The sequence below is a fragment of the Leuciscus leuciscus genome (assembly GCF_965113295.1).
Source record: "Leuciscus leuciscus genome assembly, chromosome: 19".
NCBI classification, from domain to species: Eukaryota; Metazoa; Chordata; class Actinopteri; order Cypriniformes; family Leuciscidae; genus Leuciscus; species Leuciscus leuciscus.
This window is the reverse complement of record NC_138743.1, coordinates 16,781,138-16,801,945: the sequence shown is the minus strand read 5'-3', so window position 1 is coordinate 16,801,945 and position 20,808 is coordinate 16,781,138. Positions and strand designations below refer to the sequence as shown.

General features: G+C 42.7%; 2 protein-coding genes across 5 annotated transcripts in view; one reads left to right on the top strand and one right to left on the bottom strand.

The window, feature by feature from the left end:
• LOC309482889 (uncharacterized protein) overlaps positions 1-19,223 on the bottom strand; it is a 201,252-nt gene extending 182,029 nt beyond the window's left edge. Inside the window, exon 1 of the mRNA XM_082148478.1 lies at positions 19,080-19,223. The gene's annotated coding sequence lies outside the window, so the exon portion shown is untranslated. The remainder of the gene's footprint in view (positions 1-19,079) is intronic.
• nrxn3b (neurexin 3b) overlaps positions 1-20,808 on the top strand; it is a 494,879-nt gene that overhangs the window by 47,803 nt on the left and 426,268 nt on the right. The gene's annotated exons all lie outside the window — the stretch shown is intronic.

Below are 20,808 nucleotides of genomic sequence, written 5' to 3'. Positions count from 1 at the left end.
ATTTTGATTTGTATAAATCCATTTCTCATGACATAGAGCAAATACCTCCTGACATTGATAGGCATCCATCTCCTTGTCGGATTACAAAATACTGCTAACTTGACATTGCTAACGATGAAAGTACTTAAGTATCACATTTGTTGTTACGAACACAATTACAATCTACATTATCTTAATTTACTTGCTTTGCACTCGGCTTAACAAGCTTAAAGGTTCTACAGACTATTTCCATCATTTTGCTAACTTCAGCCACACACTCTCTCCAAACAACACATAGCCAGCCCAATTTTGGCAAACCTAAACATATCGAGTTAAAAACAGTCAAGCTTTTAAAAATTCCCCTTAAAACCTCTGCATGCTGTTTGATTATTGTTTAATTTGGCTCTTTTTGGATGAAAGAACATAAATTATGTGAACAGCTCCTAAGTCACTTTTGTGAGGTTTTAGCACTAGCAGTAAACATCGAGTCTACTATGCCAACGGAACAATGAATCTGAGGAAATGTTGGGGAACATGTCCCGAGGCTACAGCAGAATGAGGCAGAGAGAGTTACGTCAGAGTTAGTCGGAGCTCAAGGACGTTGCCTCTCTGGAAACTGCTGTTTAAGGTTATCAAAAGGGGCCGTGACTCAGCGGCTCCTAAGGAATCATTTCCATCTGAATTGTTGTTAGCCAAGCATGCTGCGGAGAGCAAATGAATTGTTGACATAAAATATCAAGCATTTTCTGCAGTGTATTGCTGTGTGATATGCTGTAATTCATCTGAATTAGAGCAAATGCTGAGTCGGCATGGTGTACATGGCTGTTATTTTTCTTTCTTTTTTCAGATTATTTAAAGGCACACTATGTAACTTTTGGCCACTCTAGTGCTTAAAAAAACATACATAATAAAATATTGATGATTGATAGAAATGTTCATGGACATGTTGTGCGTCAACTACACCAATACAGTCACACTAGAGGAGTGAGGGGCCTCACAATGTATCTCATTAATGCAAAATAAATGTTAGCAACTACATCAGATAAAACTACTTGACCTTTAAGTTACGTTAAGGCCAATTCAAATGTTGTTTTCAGTCTTGCTAAGTCAGCGTTTGTCAGGTCTTGTAAAGTAACCTGGTGACTGTCTGTGTTGATCGACATCTGTTGGTGCAGTTTAAATTTGCCTTTAGATGTTAGTTTAGCCAGATGCTGATATGCTAGTACAACATACCATATACACCGTCTGTCCCAAGAAATAATTCAGTAGATTATGTTCTCGTGTCTGTTCTTGCTTTAAGAGAAGTTTCAGAGGTCCTGTGATATTGAGCTCAAATGCTAGACCCAGGCGCCTGAGCTACAGCCCAGCCTGATGACCTTTTTTAGCTTGATGTCTGACTGATAATTATACAGCCTTTGTTTTTGTGAGAAAGTAACACTGTTTTGCTGTCATTTTACAGCAGTATTTCAGACTAATTTCATCATTAGATTTTCTGTAATGGTCAATAATGGATATGATGCCAAGTATTAAAATCTGTACTTTAGGGAACTACTCTAATTTCACATTTGTGTTTACAGTAGTAGTAGATAAGATATGGACATTTTAACCAATATTGATAACCGATATACATACATATTAACGTTATGGACAATAATTGATATGATACCCAAGTTTTTAAAAAAATTGATACTTTTGAGAGTTACAATAAATTGATTAGTACTTTTTTTAGCGGATACCGATAACTGATAATTGCTTTTATACTATGAACAACTGTACTTAACAACTGTCATTTCAAATGAGTTTTTGTGTGTGTATATTTGGTCAATACTGCTAGCTGCAACTAATTGCTGATAACAGATATGATGGCCAATGCTAAATAAGTTGTTTAACCAAAAATCTAAACCTGTATGACCTTTTCTTCTTTGGATATTTTTTTTTAAAAACTGTTAATACGTTTTAAGCTTGGCAAAGAAATTGAATTTACAATTATCAGAACAGTTTTGGCTGAAATGTTAGTAATTAAGTCAATTTAATTATTACTTATTTACTTGTTGTTGGTTTTTTTTGTGTGTTTTTTCAGTTTGCATATATTAATCAGATATTTTGAGTCTACAGTTTAAGGCGAGACACGGCAGGCAAAAACATCGTTTTTTTTTTTTACCGGTCAATTTAGAGATTTTGGGATATTTGTCTTCAATAACATGTCTTCTTTCAGACTTGTGGTGAAAAAAAGTCCGAAATACACATTTAGGTCTTTATTTTATTACACTTTGTCTGTTTGCGTCTGTAGATTTCTCATAAATTCAACAAAAGTTGGCGTTCTTAATCCTCCCGCTGCTCCGCGATCGCTGCCGGCAGCCTGTCATCACAAGCACCGTTAGGAAGCTCTCTCTCTCCTGTACAATCCTGTCGGATCCAAATAGGGTAATTTCCTTTTTATCAGCAACCAATCGTGAAAGTAAAAGGATCAATGCGCAATCTCATTGGCTGATGATAAATCTTTAAAGCCCGTTTTCTCAAAATGACTTTTCTCTCATACTCCAAGTCCAAAATCTCCACTTCAGTAACACCTATATACACCGAACTTTCCAGTCTTGTACCTAGTTATATTATGAAGACATTTACAGAGGGATTTGTAAATATATTATTCCTAGCCTGATTTATAAAACATTTTATTCCAAAAAACATGGCAAAAATCTTTTTTTTAAGGCTATTGACAGTATTTTCTGATTTACAGGATAACAAAAGTAGATATCCATAAATCCCTCTGTAATTTTTTTCCCATCTAATATGTGAACACAATGAAAAAATTTTTTTTAACCTGGCTTTATCCAATACTCAGATTTAGTTCTCTTACGAGAGGTCTCTCGTACTGCGTAAGATATCTTACGCTAGGGGAAAATCCTTTTTCCGCGAGATATTGAAGCCAAAAATTATCCTTAATTTTGTAATAATGCAAAACGCGTTGCAGCAGCAATGCAGACATAGGCGAGACAGCTCGCGCGCCTATTGGCTGCTCTGCGGCAACTGCAGCAGCCTATCGAGCGAGGCCTGGCGTGACGTCAGACCCAATCAGGGCACTTCGCGCCCGCTGCGTCACGTCCCGCCGAAATGGGCGTGGTCTAGGCCTATAAATATCGCTCGCAGGCAGCTATTATCTGATTTTTCATCCTTCAAGCGAAGCACACGCATCGCTGGAGCTGGATTAGGAGCCGCGCCGTCGAGAGAGAGCACCTTCAGCGGGACGAGTCACTGAAGTCGCTGGCCGCGCCGCCTTCCTGCCTTCCTGCTGCGCTTTCCGGCGCTTATATCCTTCTCTTTATTACACTGTATTTCTGTGTGTGTGTGTCGCCGCTGCGACACACATTTCTAAAAGAGCTAGCGTCTTTTTAAAGATGCCTTCCTGCGGCTCGTGCAGAGCCACACTCAGCGACGGGGACCGCCACGTGATCTGCGTTTCCTGCCTGGGTGAGGAACATGCAGCTCTCGCACTCGCTGACGGCGGATGCCCTCACTGCGAGCTGATGGCAATGGCGACTCTGAGGACTCGCCTAGCCGTCTTCACCGAGACTGCTCCCCCGCCCGCCGCGGCGTCGCGCCGTAAAAAGCGCCGTGCCCAGCGGGCCCCGGAACCCTCCCTCAGCCGCCAAAGCTCGCCGGTTCGCCCGCTTGCTTCCCCGGCTTCTTCTGTTTCGCTTCCTGACGGACAGCGGCCGCCGTCTGCCGCCGCTTCCGTTGATATCGCGGATGAGGAAGCCCTGCTGGGAGAGGATGATTCCTGCTCTATCCTGGCGTCAGGCAGTGAGGATTGGGCGGGCTCTGAGGACCCCGCGCCCCCTGCCCGCACTTCGTCAGGCAAGAGAGCTTCCATCGAGACGGAACTCATGCGAGTACTCGCACAGGCCGCGGCGAGCCTCGGCCTCGAGTGGTCTTCGCCTGAGCAGCCCGCTCACAACCGGCTGGATGGATTTTTCCTGCCTGGGGAGCGCGCTTCACCTGTGTCCAGACCGGCGCCTTTTCTTCCTGAGTTACACGAAGAAGTCGCCAAGTCCTGGAGCGCCCCCTATTCTGCTAGAGTGCGTCCTGCTGTTTCTTTGGCATTCTCCGCCGTTGACGATGCCAAGAACAAAGGATACCTCTCGCTGCCGCCGGTTGAAGAGGCGATAGCGGCCCACTTATGCCCGCCCTCCGCTGGACGGCGCGCTAAGCCGGCCCTACCCTCTAAAGCTTGCCGCACGACGTCGAGCTTGCTCCACCGCGCTTTCTCCGCCGCCGGGCAAGCTGCGTCAGCGTTGCATACCATGGCAACGCTCCAGATCTTCCAGGCCGATCTCCTCCGTAAGCTGGATGAGGAAGGACCTGACGCGATCTGCGTGCCGGACTTAAGGAGTGCCACGGACCTCGCCCTTCGTGCTACTAAGTCCGCAGCGCAAGCCATTGGACGGACTATGGCTTCTCTCACCGTGTCTGAGAGACATCTATGGCTGACGCTCTCGGAAATGGCCGAGTCTGAGCGCACCGCGTTCCTCGACGCCCCGCTTTCCGCCGCAGGCCTCTTCGGATCCTCCGTCAAAGATTTCGCGGAGAGATTCGCAGAGGTACAGAAAGCGTCTCAGGCTATGAAGCACTTCCTCCCGAAGCGCTCCAGCTCTGCAGCAGGCCGTGCGAAACCGTCTGCTCAGAGCTCACAGCCACAGCCACCGTCCACTGCCTCCACTTCACAGCGCCGCCAGGCCAGAAGCGCGAGACCGCGCTCCCGCTCATCCGGTCGCCGCCCCGCAGGACGCGGCCCGCGACCTAAGGTTACGGTGAAGCCCGAGGCCCCGAAGTCGTCCTAGCACAGCTAGGAAAACGACGGTGTTCCAGTCCCGCTGCGGCCGGACTCACACCAAAGCTATTCGCTCGTCCAGTTCCAGAAAATGTGACTGTTCCAGTGTTTTCTGCAGCCAACAAGTCGGTTCTGTCACCCGCTTGCCTGCACACAAATGCCGTTTTCACGGCTACCCAGATAAATCCCCAAAAGAGCGTATTTTCTGGTGTCCCGGCCACGGCCGATGGTGTTTCGTGTGTAGTAAGAATGCCCACTGCCCAGTGCCCATCCCTACACATAAGCACAGCCTGTCACACAGGGCTCGCGCACATAAAACCGACTCAGGTCGGTTGCGCTTCAAACATGGTGAATGTGCCCACTACCCAGTGCCCACTAACACCACGTTACGCATGTCTCACGGTTTCTGTAAAAACGAAACCAACGTGCACTCGCTTCACGCAAGCGAACGATGTTTTCGGTGTGATAAATGTGCCCGCTGTCCCGCGCCCACATCCACACATAGACATGACAGTTCCCACGGGAACCGCCCAGCCCTCCCCCTCGCGGTTAACCACCGTAGAGGAGTCGAGCGCGGGCAATCTGCCCGCTGTCATCAGCGCGCCCCATGCCTCAAATGTCACGAGCGACACGCTTGTGTTACAGCACACAGAAGCTTCTCCATCGCTGAGCGAGCGGAGCGCGCTTCGTATTCGACCCCTAGCTATCCATGCAGACGCATGGGCAAAGCTGCCCGGGGTTTCGAAGTGGGTGCTGAACATTATAAAAAGAGGCTATTCGCTGCAGTTTCGCCGACGCCCTCGCCGCTATGTGGCGCGCGTCGAGACCACGGTAAAAACAGAAGTAGCACATCTACTTCGAGCCGAAGTGACGAAACTATTGAGAAAAGGGGCCATAGAACCCCTCTCTCAAGATCAGAGCGAAGGAGGGCTATACAGCAGATACTTCCTGGTACCGAAAAAAGACGGGGGTCTCAGACCCATACTAGATCTAAGGCAACTGAACAAAGTGCTTGTGAAGCGACAGTTCAGGATGCTCACGACCAGGCAAATCCTTGTGCAGATTCGCCAAGGAGATTGGTTTGTGTCAATAGATCTGAAAGACGCGTATTTTCAAATACAGATAGCGTCACGTCACAGGCGATTTTTGAGATTCGCCTTCGAGGGCCAGGCATATCAGTACACAGTCCTGCCGTTCGGTTTGTCCCTAGCACCCCGTACATTTACGAAGTGCATGGACGCGGCGCTCGCACCCCTCAGAATGAGAGGCATGCGAGTGCTGAATTATTTGGACGATTGGCTGATTCTAGCGCAATCTCGCGCAGTGCTCATAGAACACACAACCATTTTACTCGATCACCTCGAGGATTTGGGTCTGAGTGTCAATTGGGCGAAGAGCTCCCTGTCACCCAGTCAGAAAATATCTTTCCTGGGCACAGAACTGGACTCACTATCCATGATAGCGCGACTATCACAACAGCGCGCGGTAGACATTCGACGCACAGCGAACTCTTTTCGCTGCGGCGCGTCTGTCCCGCTCAAAAGATTTCAGAAGATGCTAGGTCTCATGGCCTCAGCATCGTCAGTACTCCAGCTGGGTCTGCTCCGCATGCGCCCGCTGCAGTTTTGGCTGAAAGCGCGAGTCCCACGCAAAGCGTGGGCACCCGGTTTGCTTCGCCTCAGGGTCAATCAGAAATGCATTACAGCGCTGAAACCCTGGAAAGCGAACGACTGGTACCAATCAGGTGTAAGCCTGGGGACTTCCTCGAGGGTGAAAGTGGTGTCCACGGACGCGTCCACCTCGGGATGGGGAGCGCTGCTCGAGGGCAGACCGTTCTTCGGCCAGTGGTCAGAACGGGAGAAGCTCCTGCACATAAACTGCCTCGAAATGCTGGCAGTAGACAACGCGCTGACGCATTTTTGTCCCCAAATAAAAGGTCACCACGTCTTGGTCCGCTCGGACAACATGTCTGTGGTATCCTACATAAATCGCCAGGGCGGCATCAGATCCGAGAAACTGTACAGGCTGGCAGAACGCCTCCTGGTATGGGCTCAGTGCAACCTGCGCTCGCTCAGAGCAGCGCACGTGCCAGGGATCATGAATATAGGACCAGACAGACTGTCCAGGAACAATGTTCCGGCAGGCGAATGGTCCCTACACCCACAGACAGTCCAACTGCTGTGGAAGAAATTCGGCAGAGCGGAAGTGGACCTGTTTGCGTCTCAAGAAAACGCTCACTGTCAAGAATTTTTCTCCAAGAGCAGGAGCGCGCTGGCCCATGTGTGGCCCCGCCGCCCGCTCTATGCTTTACCCCCCGTCTCTCTCCTGCCTCAGGTGATAGAACGGATCAGGGAAGAAGGATGCTCAGTACTGCTGGTAGCACCGTTCTGGAAAAACCAACCTTGGTTCCCAGCCGTGATGCAGTTAGCAAGTACTGCCCCGTGGCCAGTACCAGTGAGGAGAGATCTCCTCTCACAGGCCCGCGGCTCGATCTGGCATCCTCACCCGGATCTATGGTCCCTTCATGTCTGGGCCATCAACGGGTACATGTTGGACTCCCTAAAGGAGTATTAAACACGATCACGCAGGCTAGAGCTCCGTCTACAAGACGACTCTATTCTTCGAAATGGTCAGTGTTTTCGGGCTGGTGCACAGCCCGTGGTGTGTCACCCACAAATTGTGATGTGACGGAGGTGCTTTCCTTCCTACAAGAGCTGTTGGATGGGGGCAGGGCCCCCTCCACGCTCAAAGTTTATGTGGCGGCTATAGCAGCGTTCTCAGAAACAACGCTTGGTCAGTCAATAGGAAGGAACGATTTAGTCATCCGCTTCCTTAAAGGAGCTAGGAGACTGAATCCTCCCAGACCTCCCTCAGTCCCCGTATGGGACCTTTCTACGGTTCTGGAAGCCATGAAAGGTGCGCCATTTGAGCCTTTACAGTCAATCGATTTGAAACACCTGTCTTTCAAAACGGTGTTTTTGCTGGCTCTCGCTTCGGTGAAGCGCATAGGGGATCTGCACGCGCTCTCTGTGAGCGCGGCGTGCATGGAGTTTGGGCCCAATGACTCAAAAGTTATACTCAAACCTAAGCACGGTTATGTTCCAAAATCCCTCAACACACCGTTTAGGGCGCAGATTATCTCTCTGTCAGCCCTACCGGTCCCTGATGAGGAAAGAGACGCGAGCCTCCTTTGCCCAGTCAGGGCATTACGAGCTTATGTGTCTCGCTCGTCTGTTTTCAGACAGACGGAACAGCTCTTTGTTTCGTTTAGCGAACGTTCTAAGGGACTAGCCGCGTCGAAACAGAGCCTATCCAGATGGATAGTTGATGCTATAGCGCTGGCATACGCCTCCAAGGGCATGCAGTGCCCTTTGGGTGTCAGAGCGCATTCCACAAGAGGCATGGCCTCTTCGTGGGCTTGGTCGAGTGGGATTGCCTTGCAAGATATTTGTATGGCGGCAGGCTGGGCCTCCCCGTCTACATTTATAAGGTTTTATAACCTAGAGGTTCCCGCCCTGCAGGCCAGGCTGCTGTCGGTCTAGACTACCAGTATTATCTGACCTGATGCGTTCAGCTCAGAATGCTGCGTTTACTGAGCACAGCTCAATTTTCGACAGTTTAAAGCTGGGCAAACTGTGTAAGACCCACATTTTTTCCATCAGTTCAAGCCGTACCCCGCCCTGTCTGTATGATGAAATTTGCGTCCCTTCGACGCTACTTTATGTGGAAAAGTGAGGCTGCACCCCTCCTTCTTCCCGGACTCTCTGTGAGTTCACTGAGTGATTGTGCACTATATGTACCCCGGGCTTTCGCCCTTGGGTCTTTGGTGTCAGATCTCAGCACGCACGGCGTTTTACACTGGGTCCCCTAGCGTAAGATATCTTACGCAGTACGAGAGACCTCTCGTAAGAGAACGTACTCGGTTACTAACGTAACCTCGGTTCTCTCTAGAAGAGGGAACGAGTACTGCGTATCTTGCCGTGCATGCACACGCTCTGGTTGCTTCGATGATGAAAAACCAGATAATAGCTGCCTGCGAGCGATATTTATAGGCCTAGACCACGCCCATTTCGGCGGGACGTGACGCAGCGGGCGCGAAGTGCCCTGATTGGGTCTGACGTCACGCCAGGCCTCGCTCGATAGGCTGCTGCAGTTGCCGCAGAGCAGCCAATAGGCGCGCGAGCTGTCTCGCCTATGTCTGCATTGCTGCTGCAACGCGTTTTGCATTATTACAAAATTAAGGATAATTTTTGGCTTCAATATCTCGCGGAAAAAGGATTTTCCCCTAGCGTAAGATATCTTACGCAGTACTCTTTCCCTCTTCTAGAGAGAACCGAGGTTACGTTAGTAACCGAGTACGTTTTTTAAAATATATGCAAATTAGTGCATATTTAATTAGATATTGCCCAATTTGCATATTTAAACATTAAATTACAGAAAACTTGTAATACATTTTTTTCTCTCATCTTAATGTAGGTAATCAACTGGGAAAGTTTCATGGTGATATCTGCTAGTTAAAAATTGTACCCTATTCACCTGTAGTGTCTCGCCTTAATGTTTGTTTGACAGGGTTTAATTTTAGTTTCTCTGTGTTAAATCGCTGTTGGGTATGTGTGCCAAGAGCAACCCTGTGATTTTCTGTCTGACATGATTTTTTGATATCAGTCTTTGAAATTCTTATGAGGCCGTTCTGTACCTGTGTGAAAAAATGAATCTATGTAAACAGTATAATTTCAGCACAAGCTCCTAATAATTGTAGAGACCCCTTTAATAGCTCAAAAAACATATTAAAAGTCCTCAGTCAAGTTAACTCGAGCGTCACGTTTTTAGAATGCCGTGCCATGCGCAAGACGTTTGTCTAGTGTGTGTTTACATTAACAAAGCGCTGTGGAATGGAAAAACATAATATTGGATCCATGCATTAGGTCTTAAAGTGGCATCAGCCTAATATTCCTGCTGATGCCTCTGTTTTTAATGTCGATCAAAAAACAAGACAAAGAAAAAAATCGCTCACAGCTCTTGACTGAATAGCTTTTCAGAACTTTAATAGCAATCAATCTATATTTAATTTATACAGTGAAGACTGTGCAGTGTTATTTTACATTTGATTACTCAATTTCTGTACCTGAAAACTACTGTTAGAACAACCTGAAAAGCACTGCTTATTGTTATTATGTTTATTACTGCTTATTTTTATTACTGCTTATTGTTATTATGTTTTTTCTATTGTATTTATTTTTGCTTTTGCTCATAATTTGATTATTCATTCTTATTTTATTACTGACAGTTTGCTTGTTTTAAAAAAAATATTTGAAATTTTAGGCTAATAGTTCCCTTTCGAAGTGAAACTTCGACGTGGCATCTGTAGTTGACAATATTGGGAACGCCCTAGGCATGACTGGTGTCTGAACGCATAACAAACACGACAATTGATTGGCTGATGTCAGTCTATGATGTCATGAGCAGAGCGCTCACAAGTATAAAAGGGCGCCTACATAATATGTCATCGGCTTTGTCTTCAGGAGCCGTTTGTTTTGAATGGGTGGAGCAATAAATTGGCGAGCGGATCAAAGAGTTTCAGGCAGTGTGTTCCTCTGAGTATGCGCTTTCTCACACATGAGGACTCACATGAGCTCTGCATTATTTGCCTCTGCCCATTTGTTTCTCTTTTCAAGGAGGAAGGGACAATCCCCTGCAATAGAGCAATGCTGAAGCTGTAGCTTTCTCTTGCTGTAGAGGAATTAAGTTTAGGGGGTAGCTCCACTAAACAGTGCATGACTTGCGATTTTGCGCCTGGGGGTTGGCGCGTCTTGACTCTTACCCTTTATTTTGGAGAGTCAGGTTATTTATGCCCACTATGGTACTTTTTTGTGGTGGGGCCAGTGAAAATGTTGACAGGGCAAGTAAAAATGTGGCCTGACCGGGCCAGTAGAAAAAATCCTTAGCGTCGAGCCCTGATGTGTTTCGTTTGTGTGTTTTTTCATAACACTGTTGCCATATAATTTATTATGTGGACATACTGACTTATGTAAACCAACACTACAGAGCAGGAGAAACATAAAACCATCTGATGGCTAGAGAATGAATGGACTTAGAAGCGTAAAATGACTGTATTGCTTAGACCTATGCATTTGTATTTATGATTGCTATAGTTCCTCTTTATTACAGTGCCAGGGTCATTCCTACTGTGCAGTTCATTTTTTATGTCCCTGTCATATATGTGGTTATATATTAGACGAAAGAAAGAAAATAATGAAAAAGAAAGTGAATTTTACAATTTCCTGCAGTGCTACTATTTTTTATATAATGTTGATATGAATAAATATTGCATGATGTAATGAGCTGACATTTGATTGACTTGTGTGATGCTGCTTGTTACATAGTGGGGAAATCCTAAGAGACAGATGCACCAGGTCTTGCCCTCAGGCTCAAAGACCTAAAGACCTAAAGACCCCCCACCCACCACCACCACACACACACACACACACACACACACACACACACACACACACACACACACACACACACACACACACACACACACACACACACACACACACACCAAAAGATCTGAACAGATGGAATCGTTCAGCAGAATATTATATATTCCAGAGGGACTGTTTTGGAGGTGACACACAGATAAATGACTCCATTAGCATGTTCGGTAGAGGTAATAGCTGTGACCTTTTAGAATCACCTTATCATATTTTTAAAAAGGAGCCTGCTTGAATGACTTTGATACCTTTGACTTTCATCTCAAAATTTCATGAGCTCATGCAGCTTAAGAGATCCACTGTATACATGTACACAGCAGGGTTTCCTGTTAAGCATGTGTTTACATGTATTTGTGCATTAATAAAGTGCTCTACTTGTTAATATGTTGAACTCTTAGTAAACATTTATTGTGTGTGTTGCATTACCAAACGGCATGACTGCTAATTGGTAATGCAACACACACAGCTGTGAGTTGTGGCTGATTACTGCGTATCTGGAGAGTTGCAGATCTTGCATTTCTCATGTTCATCTGTAATTGAGTAATTCTTTTTGAGCGCTCGTGTCTCGCTCCGGCAGACAGCTGACTGAAGGTGACCCTGTGCTAATGGTGGCCAGTATCCATGCCTGCGTCTACTTCCCTCAACAATGCATCATTGCAAATTGTCAGAGGCAAGCTTGAATGAAAGGAGAACATGGGTTCTCTTTTTTCACCAGAAAAAAAAAAGTGAGATTTCTCGGCTTGTGGATTTGTCAGTAGGATATTCCAGTAAAAGTGGGTTTGAGAAAACTAAATGGAATTAGAAGTAAACATCTAATTAATCAACATTAAACAATTTTAACACTATTCAAAATATTCAATAGCTCATGATGCAGTCTTTGTTATGGGATACAATTGTTTGTTCAATGAGTCCACGGTTTGAACGTCCTTATTTATGTTCAAGATTTGAGGTAAAATTATCCATTGCCGCTTTCAAGTCAAGTCACCTTTATCTGTGTTGCGCGCTTTACAGTGATAAACAGGAAAACATATTCAGTCAGTTGATTCAGATCCATTGTAAAGATCATTATTAAATTAGTTAATTTCATCTATAAAGCAGCTCTGCAAAAAACTGTCATTGTCCATCTCAGTTCAGTTCTCATACAATAGTGTCAGTACAGTCAGATCAATAATATTGTTGAATATTAAGTGTCCCCAACTAAGCAAGCCAGAGGCGACAGTGGCAATGAACCCAAACTCCATCAGGTGACAGAATGGAGAAGAAAGAAAAAAAACCTTTGGAGAAACTTGGCTCAGTCGGGGTGCCATTTCTCCTCTGGCCAAAGAATGAACATGTTGTCATTATGATTCATCACGCCAGTATGGAGCCGAAGCTGGCCATAGGGTCTGTGCAGAGGACCTGTCTGGTTCCTGTGGTCTCTGCTGAGGATCTGTGCCGGTGACTGTCATGTAATGAGGCCTTCACAGGGAATCGTCTAGTAGACACGGTCTCTGCTGACGTTCCGGGCTTAGTTGAGGTCGTATCTAGATTCTTATGATGTAACAAGTACATTGGGTATTATAGGAAGTGTTCCTAGTTCCGGTTGACCTACCGTAATTTAAGAAGACTAACAATCATTTAACTGATTTGAATAATAGAAATTGATAATATGTTATGTTTATGCCAGGTTAAAGAGTGTTTTTAGTCTAGATTTAAACTGGCAGAGTGTGTCTGCTTCCCAAATAAGGCTAGTAAGACTATTCCAGAGTTTGGCTGCTAAACAGGAAAATGATCTACCGCCAGCAGTTGATTTTGATATTCTAGGTATTATTAACTGTCCAAACTTTTGAGATCGCAATAGGCGTGAAGGACAATAATGCGTTAAGAGCTTGTTCAAGTACTGAGGAGCTAAACCATTTAGTGCTTTGTAAGTAATTATCAAGATTTTAAAATGTATACAGTTTTTAATAGGGAGCCAATGCAGTGTTGACAGAACCGGGCTAATATGGTCACACTTCCTGTTTCTGGTAAGAACTCTAGCTGCTGCATTTTTGACCCGCTGGAGTTCATGAACACATGAACTAATTGTTTTGCATTTGTCATTGAGAGCATTTTTTTGTCATTTAGATATATTTTTAAGGTGGAAAAATTAGAAGTATCATTATGATTTGAACCATGCCAATGCAATTCCACTAATGCCAATGTAATTTTCGAGTCTATTCAAGGGAATGTTGTGGTCTATATTATCAAATGCAGCTTTCACTATCAAAGTAATGCAGAAATGATATTCAAACTCAAATAAAAAAAAAGTGATATTGCAAAAAAACACAAGTACCCGAGATAATCATTGAGCTGTCAGCCGCGATGTCGCAAAAATAGAAACCATTTCAAAAATAGAATCCCCTTGTTGCTCATCGGGTAGCACTTTCGCAGCTGGTTAGGACAAAAGGCTCTGATTAACATGGAAAAGATACCTTTTATTGTGGGTTCCATCTGATTATGACAAGGTGTGATTATTATTGTGATATTTGTTTCAGAAATGGCCATCCCTAAATATCAGTTGACTGTGATTGGTATTTTTAACATGTGACACTGATGGTTGGTGCCACATCTCCCGTGTTGACATTGTCATTTGACCTCTGATGCCAGCTCTGTAGCTGTTACTGTACTGTGACCTCATGGGATAGTAAAGTGTCAGTAGGTCATTAGCCTTCTTAACTTCTCTCTCCTCTTAACTAAAAAATCTGTCATCATTTACTCACCCTCATGCTGTTTCAAAATTGCTCTTTCTTTCTTCTGTAGATATTTTGAGAAATGTCTGTCTTTTGTCCATAAAATGGAAGTCAGTTGTCCTTCAAAATCTTCTTTTGTGTTCCACAGAAGAAAGAAAGACAATTTTGAAACAACGTGACAGAATTTTCATTTTTTAGTGAACTACCTAGCAACCAAGTGCTGGTTCAACAGCTAGACAGGCACTAACCTTTCTGGGCCAGCAGGGAAATTCATACTGGCATAAACTGGTCTTTTTGGCATGGTTAAATACATGCAATACATCTCTTTTGTTCCAAAAATAGTGAGTTCACTGTGCATGGGGCGGTTTCTTGTAGAATGTTCAAGAAAACATGGGTTCGGGCTCCTTTATGTGAATAATGAGGCGTTACATTTTTGTGTTTGGAATGTTGCCAGTTATCCATGCTGGCTTGTTCATTCCCACTGGGGTTATACGGGTCAGTGTTAGACCTGCTTTAGGCTAGCAATGACATCACTGTGTTTTCCGCAGGGAGAACTAGATCTACTGCACAGATAGGTCAACACAGATGCAGCTCCACTCCCAGTCCATATTCCTCTCTGAATGAGCAAAAGCTTGTCAACCCTGTTTCAGTTCCTTTTGTCCATTTTTTTTGTGCTCATACTCCATGATCTTTACAATACACACCACGAGTGAGAATGCGTATTTGAGGCGGTCTGACTTTGACCTTTGCCCTCTCTGTCAGTTAGGCAGTCATACAATCGTTGAATTACTGATGTCGTTCGCCTCCTCACCTCCCGTCATACCTCTCTGTCACTATGCCAGAATTCTCTATGGGTCTGTTAGATGGTTAGGTTGTGGATTTCCTAGTATCAGTCTCAGACAACATACCAGCAGATTGTCAGATGCAAGAGTTTTCTCAAAATGTCAAGATCCAATCTGATTGGCTGACTTTACGCAGTTATCGGCAGTCAGGGTGTACAGTTATTATTATTATTGTTATCAGTTCTGTCATGACAAGTCTTGGAATGTTTGGCATTGGTAATGGATATGACAATGTTAATACATTTGATCTTGGTGGAATAGATCTGCTACGCTGATGCTCTTATTGCTGCTGCTGCATAGCAAGTACGGGACTTGCTTCTGCCAATACAAATGTGACATGTTGCTGTGAGCATGCAAGACATGCTGCTGCTGTACAATAGCATACATGATTTACCTGTTGCAGATCTATACAGGTGGAGCTGGTGAAGGTGGAGGGTTTCTGAAAGTGCTCAAATGCTGACCAAGTATTTAAAAGATGAGCAGCGAGTTCATTGGCATCTGATGCAGCAGGAACCAATCAGCTGTGCCCTATAGAGAATGATGCGATTGGAAGCAGATTAAGGACCTATCAGCCTACGCCACCTAGAGTTTCATGACGTAACTTTGCATTTGCATTCCACGCTCTAGCTTGTTTCCTAACCAATCTTTCTACTAAACGTGGAATGACATTTAGCATCTGGTTAGCTAATGTTGTTGTGCTGGGCTGGTCGGGAGGCTCAAACAAACACTGCAAATACTGTTTTGAAAGCACCACAGAGCTACAGTGTTCACATGAAAAGAAACTTAATCTCTGCATATTATTATCATCTATTTAAATATATATATATAATATATATATATATATATATATATATATATATATATATATATTTTATTATTATCTTTTTAAATAACACACTTCCCCTTTAAGTAGCCTTTTCTTTTTTTTTTTTTCAGAATAATCTGCAACTTGGACTTTTATTTCTTAAAGTTTGAATGTGCAAGACTACGGTTTGTCTAATCCAAACAAAAGGGTTAAAGTGTGCATAAAGGTGGAACTGCCACATTAGCCTAGACTACAGCCTCAAATTAGCTAATGCTTAACTAACGAGTACACACTTTTGTCTAAGAAGAATTGGGCAGATTATAAGTGAACAATAGATTCACATTCATACATTTTCTGTTTGGTTTCTGGCTTGTGTCTCTTGTTCGGCAAAGCACACAAAGGATTTTGTCGATTTGAAACATTCCGTCCTTTCTGGTGACATTAAGAAGAAGCTACTCGCTAACTTTTTTCTTTCTTTTTTTTTTCATTTGGCTCATGACTGATTTGGCTCATTAAAGAAAGAGTGGGAATTAATTTATGTCATTAAATGAAGCGTGCTGAACCCTCCACGAGCTGTGAAGTGAAGTGTGGAAGAGGAGAGCGAGGGATGGAAAAAAAATAAAGAAACTGATGAGTAGATAATTATTTCCATAATTATTATCATTATTATTAGCATGATCCCGGCTATGACATTTCTGGCTGAAACAATGTTTTAAAGGTGCATTGCGCATCTTTTCATGTTAAAAATACCCGTTTTCTAACCCATACATGCTTAAACAATTGCCTGATGGGCTGAATGAGCCCTTCTCTGATCACTGCGATTGTCTCTATAATCCTGTACAGTAAAATAAATAAGAGGGATTCGGGTCGGAATTTGAGACTGGGCGTGACATCATGCGCGTTCACGGCACGCTCACCTGGCTATGTCTGGCAGGTTTGTGTATTCGCCGCCATTCTCCGTAGAAGATGGATTCTAAGAGACCGGCTTGTAGTTCATTTCAAACACCAACGCAAACTCCACGTAAGATAAAAAAAAGAAAACTTTTGTCTAGTGCAAAAGACAACCTCTGGTTGCAGTTTCGCTTGCCGCCAGAGGGGGCATAGTTCTGCAAAAAAGTCAGAGACTTGCGCAATGCACCTTTAATGTTACAAAATCACTGTATTATATAAAATGGATAGAGTACTGTATTTTGGGAAATCTACACTGAAACAAAGGTTTCTCACTGTGTAGGTGTGTGTAAAGATTAGAAGTTAAAGGTCATTTATCTTTCTTTTCTCTGAACATCTCTCTCTTATACTCTTACAGTCTAAAAAGCAAAAAGACAGCATTTATTCAACAACTAATTTGTCTGTCTACAGCGGAAGCAAAACAACAATGTGACAGAAAACAATTACAGCCAATAAGAACATATTTGACTTTTAAAGTTATGTGGAGTGAAATGGCCACGTCAAACTGGTAGGTGCAAACCCGATGCGATGCAGAAGCAAAAAAAAAAAAAAACCCATCGCTTGAACAGGAATGCTAATGGATAGCTTTCTACGGGTATTATGTATTTGTACCATGCATTATTTCCCATCAGCTATTTTCTTTCATTTAATTTCACTAATAATGTGAGCAAAGTATTACTGTGAACTTATTTCATTTGAGACCACTAAAAAAATATTGTAAATAAAGAGATTTCCTCTGGACTAGCAACTACACAGTCACCACCTGTTAAATAAAGCAACTTGCAGCATATTATCAATGTTTATAGATCTTCTCCTGGACTGAAGCACAGGCTCTACTCTTCTGCATAATGGTGACCCCAAAAAACTAAATTTTACAGTAAACTACTTGCAACAGTGTTATATACCTGTTTTATAACTTACAGTTTATTACTGTTAAAATACATTTCGTGGGTGTGTCTTTTTATCTTACACTGTTAACCCTTTCAATCCCACAGGAAAATCCACACTACAAAGAGTAAAAAGTAACATTGACGCAGTGTTGCAGTGAGATAATTAAGTGAATATGTTAGTGATTGTTGAGCATTAGTGATGAACACCTGCTGTTAACAAGTAGAATCACTGAAGAACTATAACTGATTTCCAGCCATTACACATTATTACACTTTTTATTAACCAGTATTCCTTTATTTCTGTCACACATCTACATAATATATTATTGAGATGTTTAATTGAAAATGTTTGGTTTGAAGTTACCATTATGGAGATCAGTGTTTGCTTTAGTTGTGATCCTGACCCTTGACTTTTTAACATTAGTTTGTTTCTTGCTGCTTGCACTGTTTTTGCAAGCCACACTTGTGCACACACACATGGTTTGTGAATGCAGTTTATTATATTGATTATGATGACAAAATCATCATATAGCTTGTTCATTCACTAATCTCATTCAGAGTTTAATCCTGTATCAAAAGTGTTACATTACCACCACTGTGAAACTACAGCAATGAGTTACAATGACCAATTTCTTTTAACACATCATTCACAACCAAAGAAACAGAGCTACACTGTTTTGAAAAAGCACAGAGATATCAGAAATCAGCATGTCTCTCAACAATGGTGGCAATCATTTTTTTAATTTTTTAATTAATGCAGCAGTGCATGCTGGGAGTTTTATACTAGAACACAGCATGCATTGCTACATGAAACTTTTGATTGTCACCATTGTTTAGATTCATGTGCTGATTGTTGATGTCTGTGTGTGTGTCTAAGTTAAGAAGGAGATCAAAATGTTTTAATGCACTATATTATTTTAATATCCTTCAGAATTACTGATTACAGAAACATTGCTGGATTTCATGTTGTTGATTCACAGATATATGATAAATATTAAATACCCATAAATTCAAAGCTTATATACAGGATGAGATCAGAGAATCAGACATGTCCAGGATGATTATGGCATCATCACAACAGCCAAAAACACCTGATCAACTTCCTCTTGACTTTTTTTTTGCCATAACAAATGTGCTTTATAAACTCACAGTTACAGCAGCCAGAGAGAAACTAAAGGTAAAAAGTCAAGTGTCAAGAGACCAGCTAAAGCAAATACTGATCCCCATCATGGTGACTACAAACTTTCTTATATTCAATAAAACATCAACAACTAAATATCTGTTAATTCTCAAAAATAACTTTTGTACATGTATGAAAGAAAACATTCTTAACTGGTTTGTAAACTGTTTTCATACTCTGGATGTTAGTTGTAGTTCTTGTGTTTCTCTTTTTGTTGTTCTTGTTTCTTTGTCCTTCAGTGATTCTGCTTATCAGGTGTTCAGTGTCTGAATTCACTCACTACTTTTCATTCAAGTGGACTATATTAGAGAACTAATGTAGGGAATAGTGAATGATGGTATAGGGTGTGATTTGAAAAAAAATGATTTCAAATTTTGAATGTATGAACTGAGCGCTGTTAACTTACAGCAGGGAACGGCAACTGGCGGCCCGCGGGCCAAAACTGGCCCGCCAGCAATATTTTCTGGCCCGCCGGATTATTTTGGAAGTCCTAAATGCTGCACAAAACTCTTCCACTACTTGAGAAAAGCCGTAGTCGCGCGGCGATTTCACCGTGAAACACCCATAGGGAAATGCGGCGCGGGATTACATTTTAAAGTATAACTGTGCGTTCACACCGGACGCGAATAGCGCGTCAAATTCGCGCCTGCCGCGTCTAGTTATACGCTTGACCACTTTGTGTCCATTCGCGCGTCAAAAGACGTTGGCGGTCAGAACTCTGTTGTACTTTGGACGGAGCGGGCGGTCTGACTGACAGCTGTTTGGTACTGAAACCATTGTCAGTCAACAACATTCTTTTTTTGCAAGGATGTTTGAAATAGTTCGGCAGAAAATAGCCTACTTCATTTCGTCAGTAGGGCAATATGATTTTCGTTTATGTTGCTTAGAAATTTGAGTGATAGGCTTTGTCCTATTTAATTTATGTTATTTATATTTCTTTTCTTTTTTTTCTGTGGCATTTTTTTTCTCTGCTGACAGTACAATGTTAAAATAGCCTACTATTTATATTGACACGAACACAATTTTTGTATAGCATTTATAATTATTATAGGCTACTTAATCTCCTTCTTTCCGTTAGAGACATTTGAATATGAGATTATGGAAACGAGATCTAAATTTTGCGGACCCGTCAGGTCGGGAAATAAAGCGGGTGAACACCGAGTATATTTTAAGCGGTTGCTGAATAGAACCTTGTGGGAGCGGGACGGGAAAAAAAAACAGTCCCGCGCAGACCTCCTTAACCCTTAGGTGTGTATGTGTGTGTCCCCGAATAAATAATAATAAAAAAAAAAGGAATAAAGTTCAAAAGTCGGACTGTACGGAATGAGGCATGATTGCTATTCACACCTTTATTAAAATGGCTGTAATCTGTTACCACAATAGTACTTGATCTGTTTAAAATGATTTCCTTGATATATGCATAAGGTGTTAAATTAAAAATTAAAAAAATAATAAAATAATTTGTCTAATCCAGTAATTAATTTTTTCTATTTTTGATCTGAGCACAATCAGAAAATCAGAAAATTCGTTTTTTCATTTCAGTTCAGGAAATAAATAATGGAAAACCAAGTCGTTTTTCATCTTTTTATTTTTATAAACTAAAAAGAGTATATATAAGAGTATTTAATTTGTATCCATAGGCTGGCCCGCCATCTACTGGCTAAAAAAAATATTGGCCCGCGGCCAAAGTTACTTGCCGACCCCTGACTTACAGTATATTCCTGTTGGCTATTTTCCCAAAAACGACAAATATAAACCAGAATGCATTGTTTTCTACGCTGTATTACTGTTTTAATGGAAAATGGTATGATACTGTCAAAATTTTGCCTTTTTTACAGCAAGGGTTAACAGTGTACTGTTTCAGATTTAAAAGTAGAACTCATGACATTTTTATATTGAATAGGTGAGATTCTGTGCCAAAGCGAAGATTAAGAAAGAAAGAAAGAGAGAGAAAGAAAGAAAGAAAGAAAGAAAGAAAGAAAGAAAGAAAGAAAGAAAGAAAGAAAGAAAGAAAGAAAGAAAGAAAAAAAAGCTGAAGAGAAAGCACTCTGACTTGCGCCTGAGGGCAAAGTCACTCACGAACATCCCCAGCAATTCAGCTGACCTGCTTTCTCGCCGTGCTTTTTTCTCC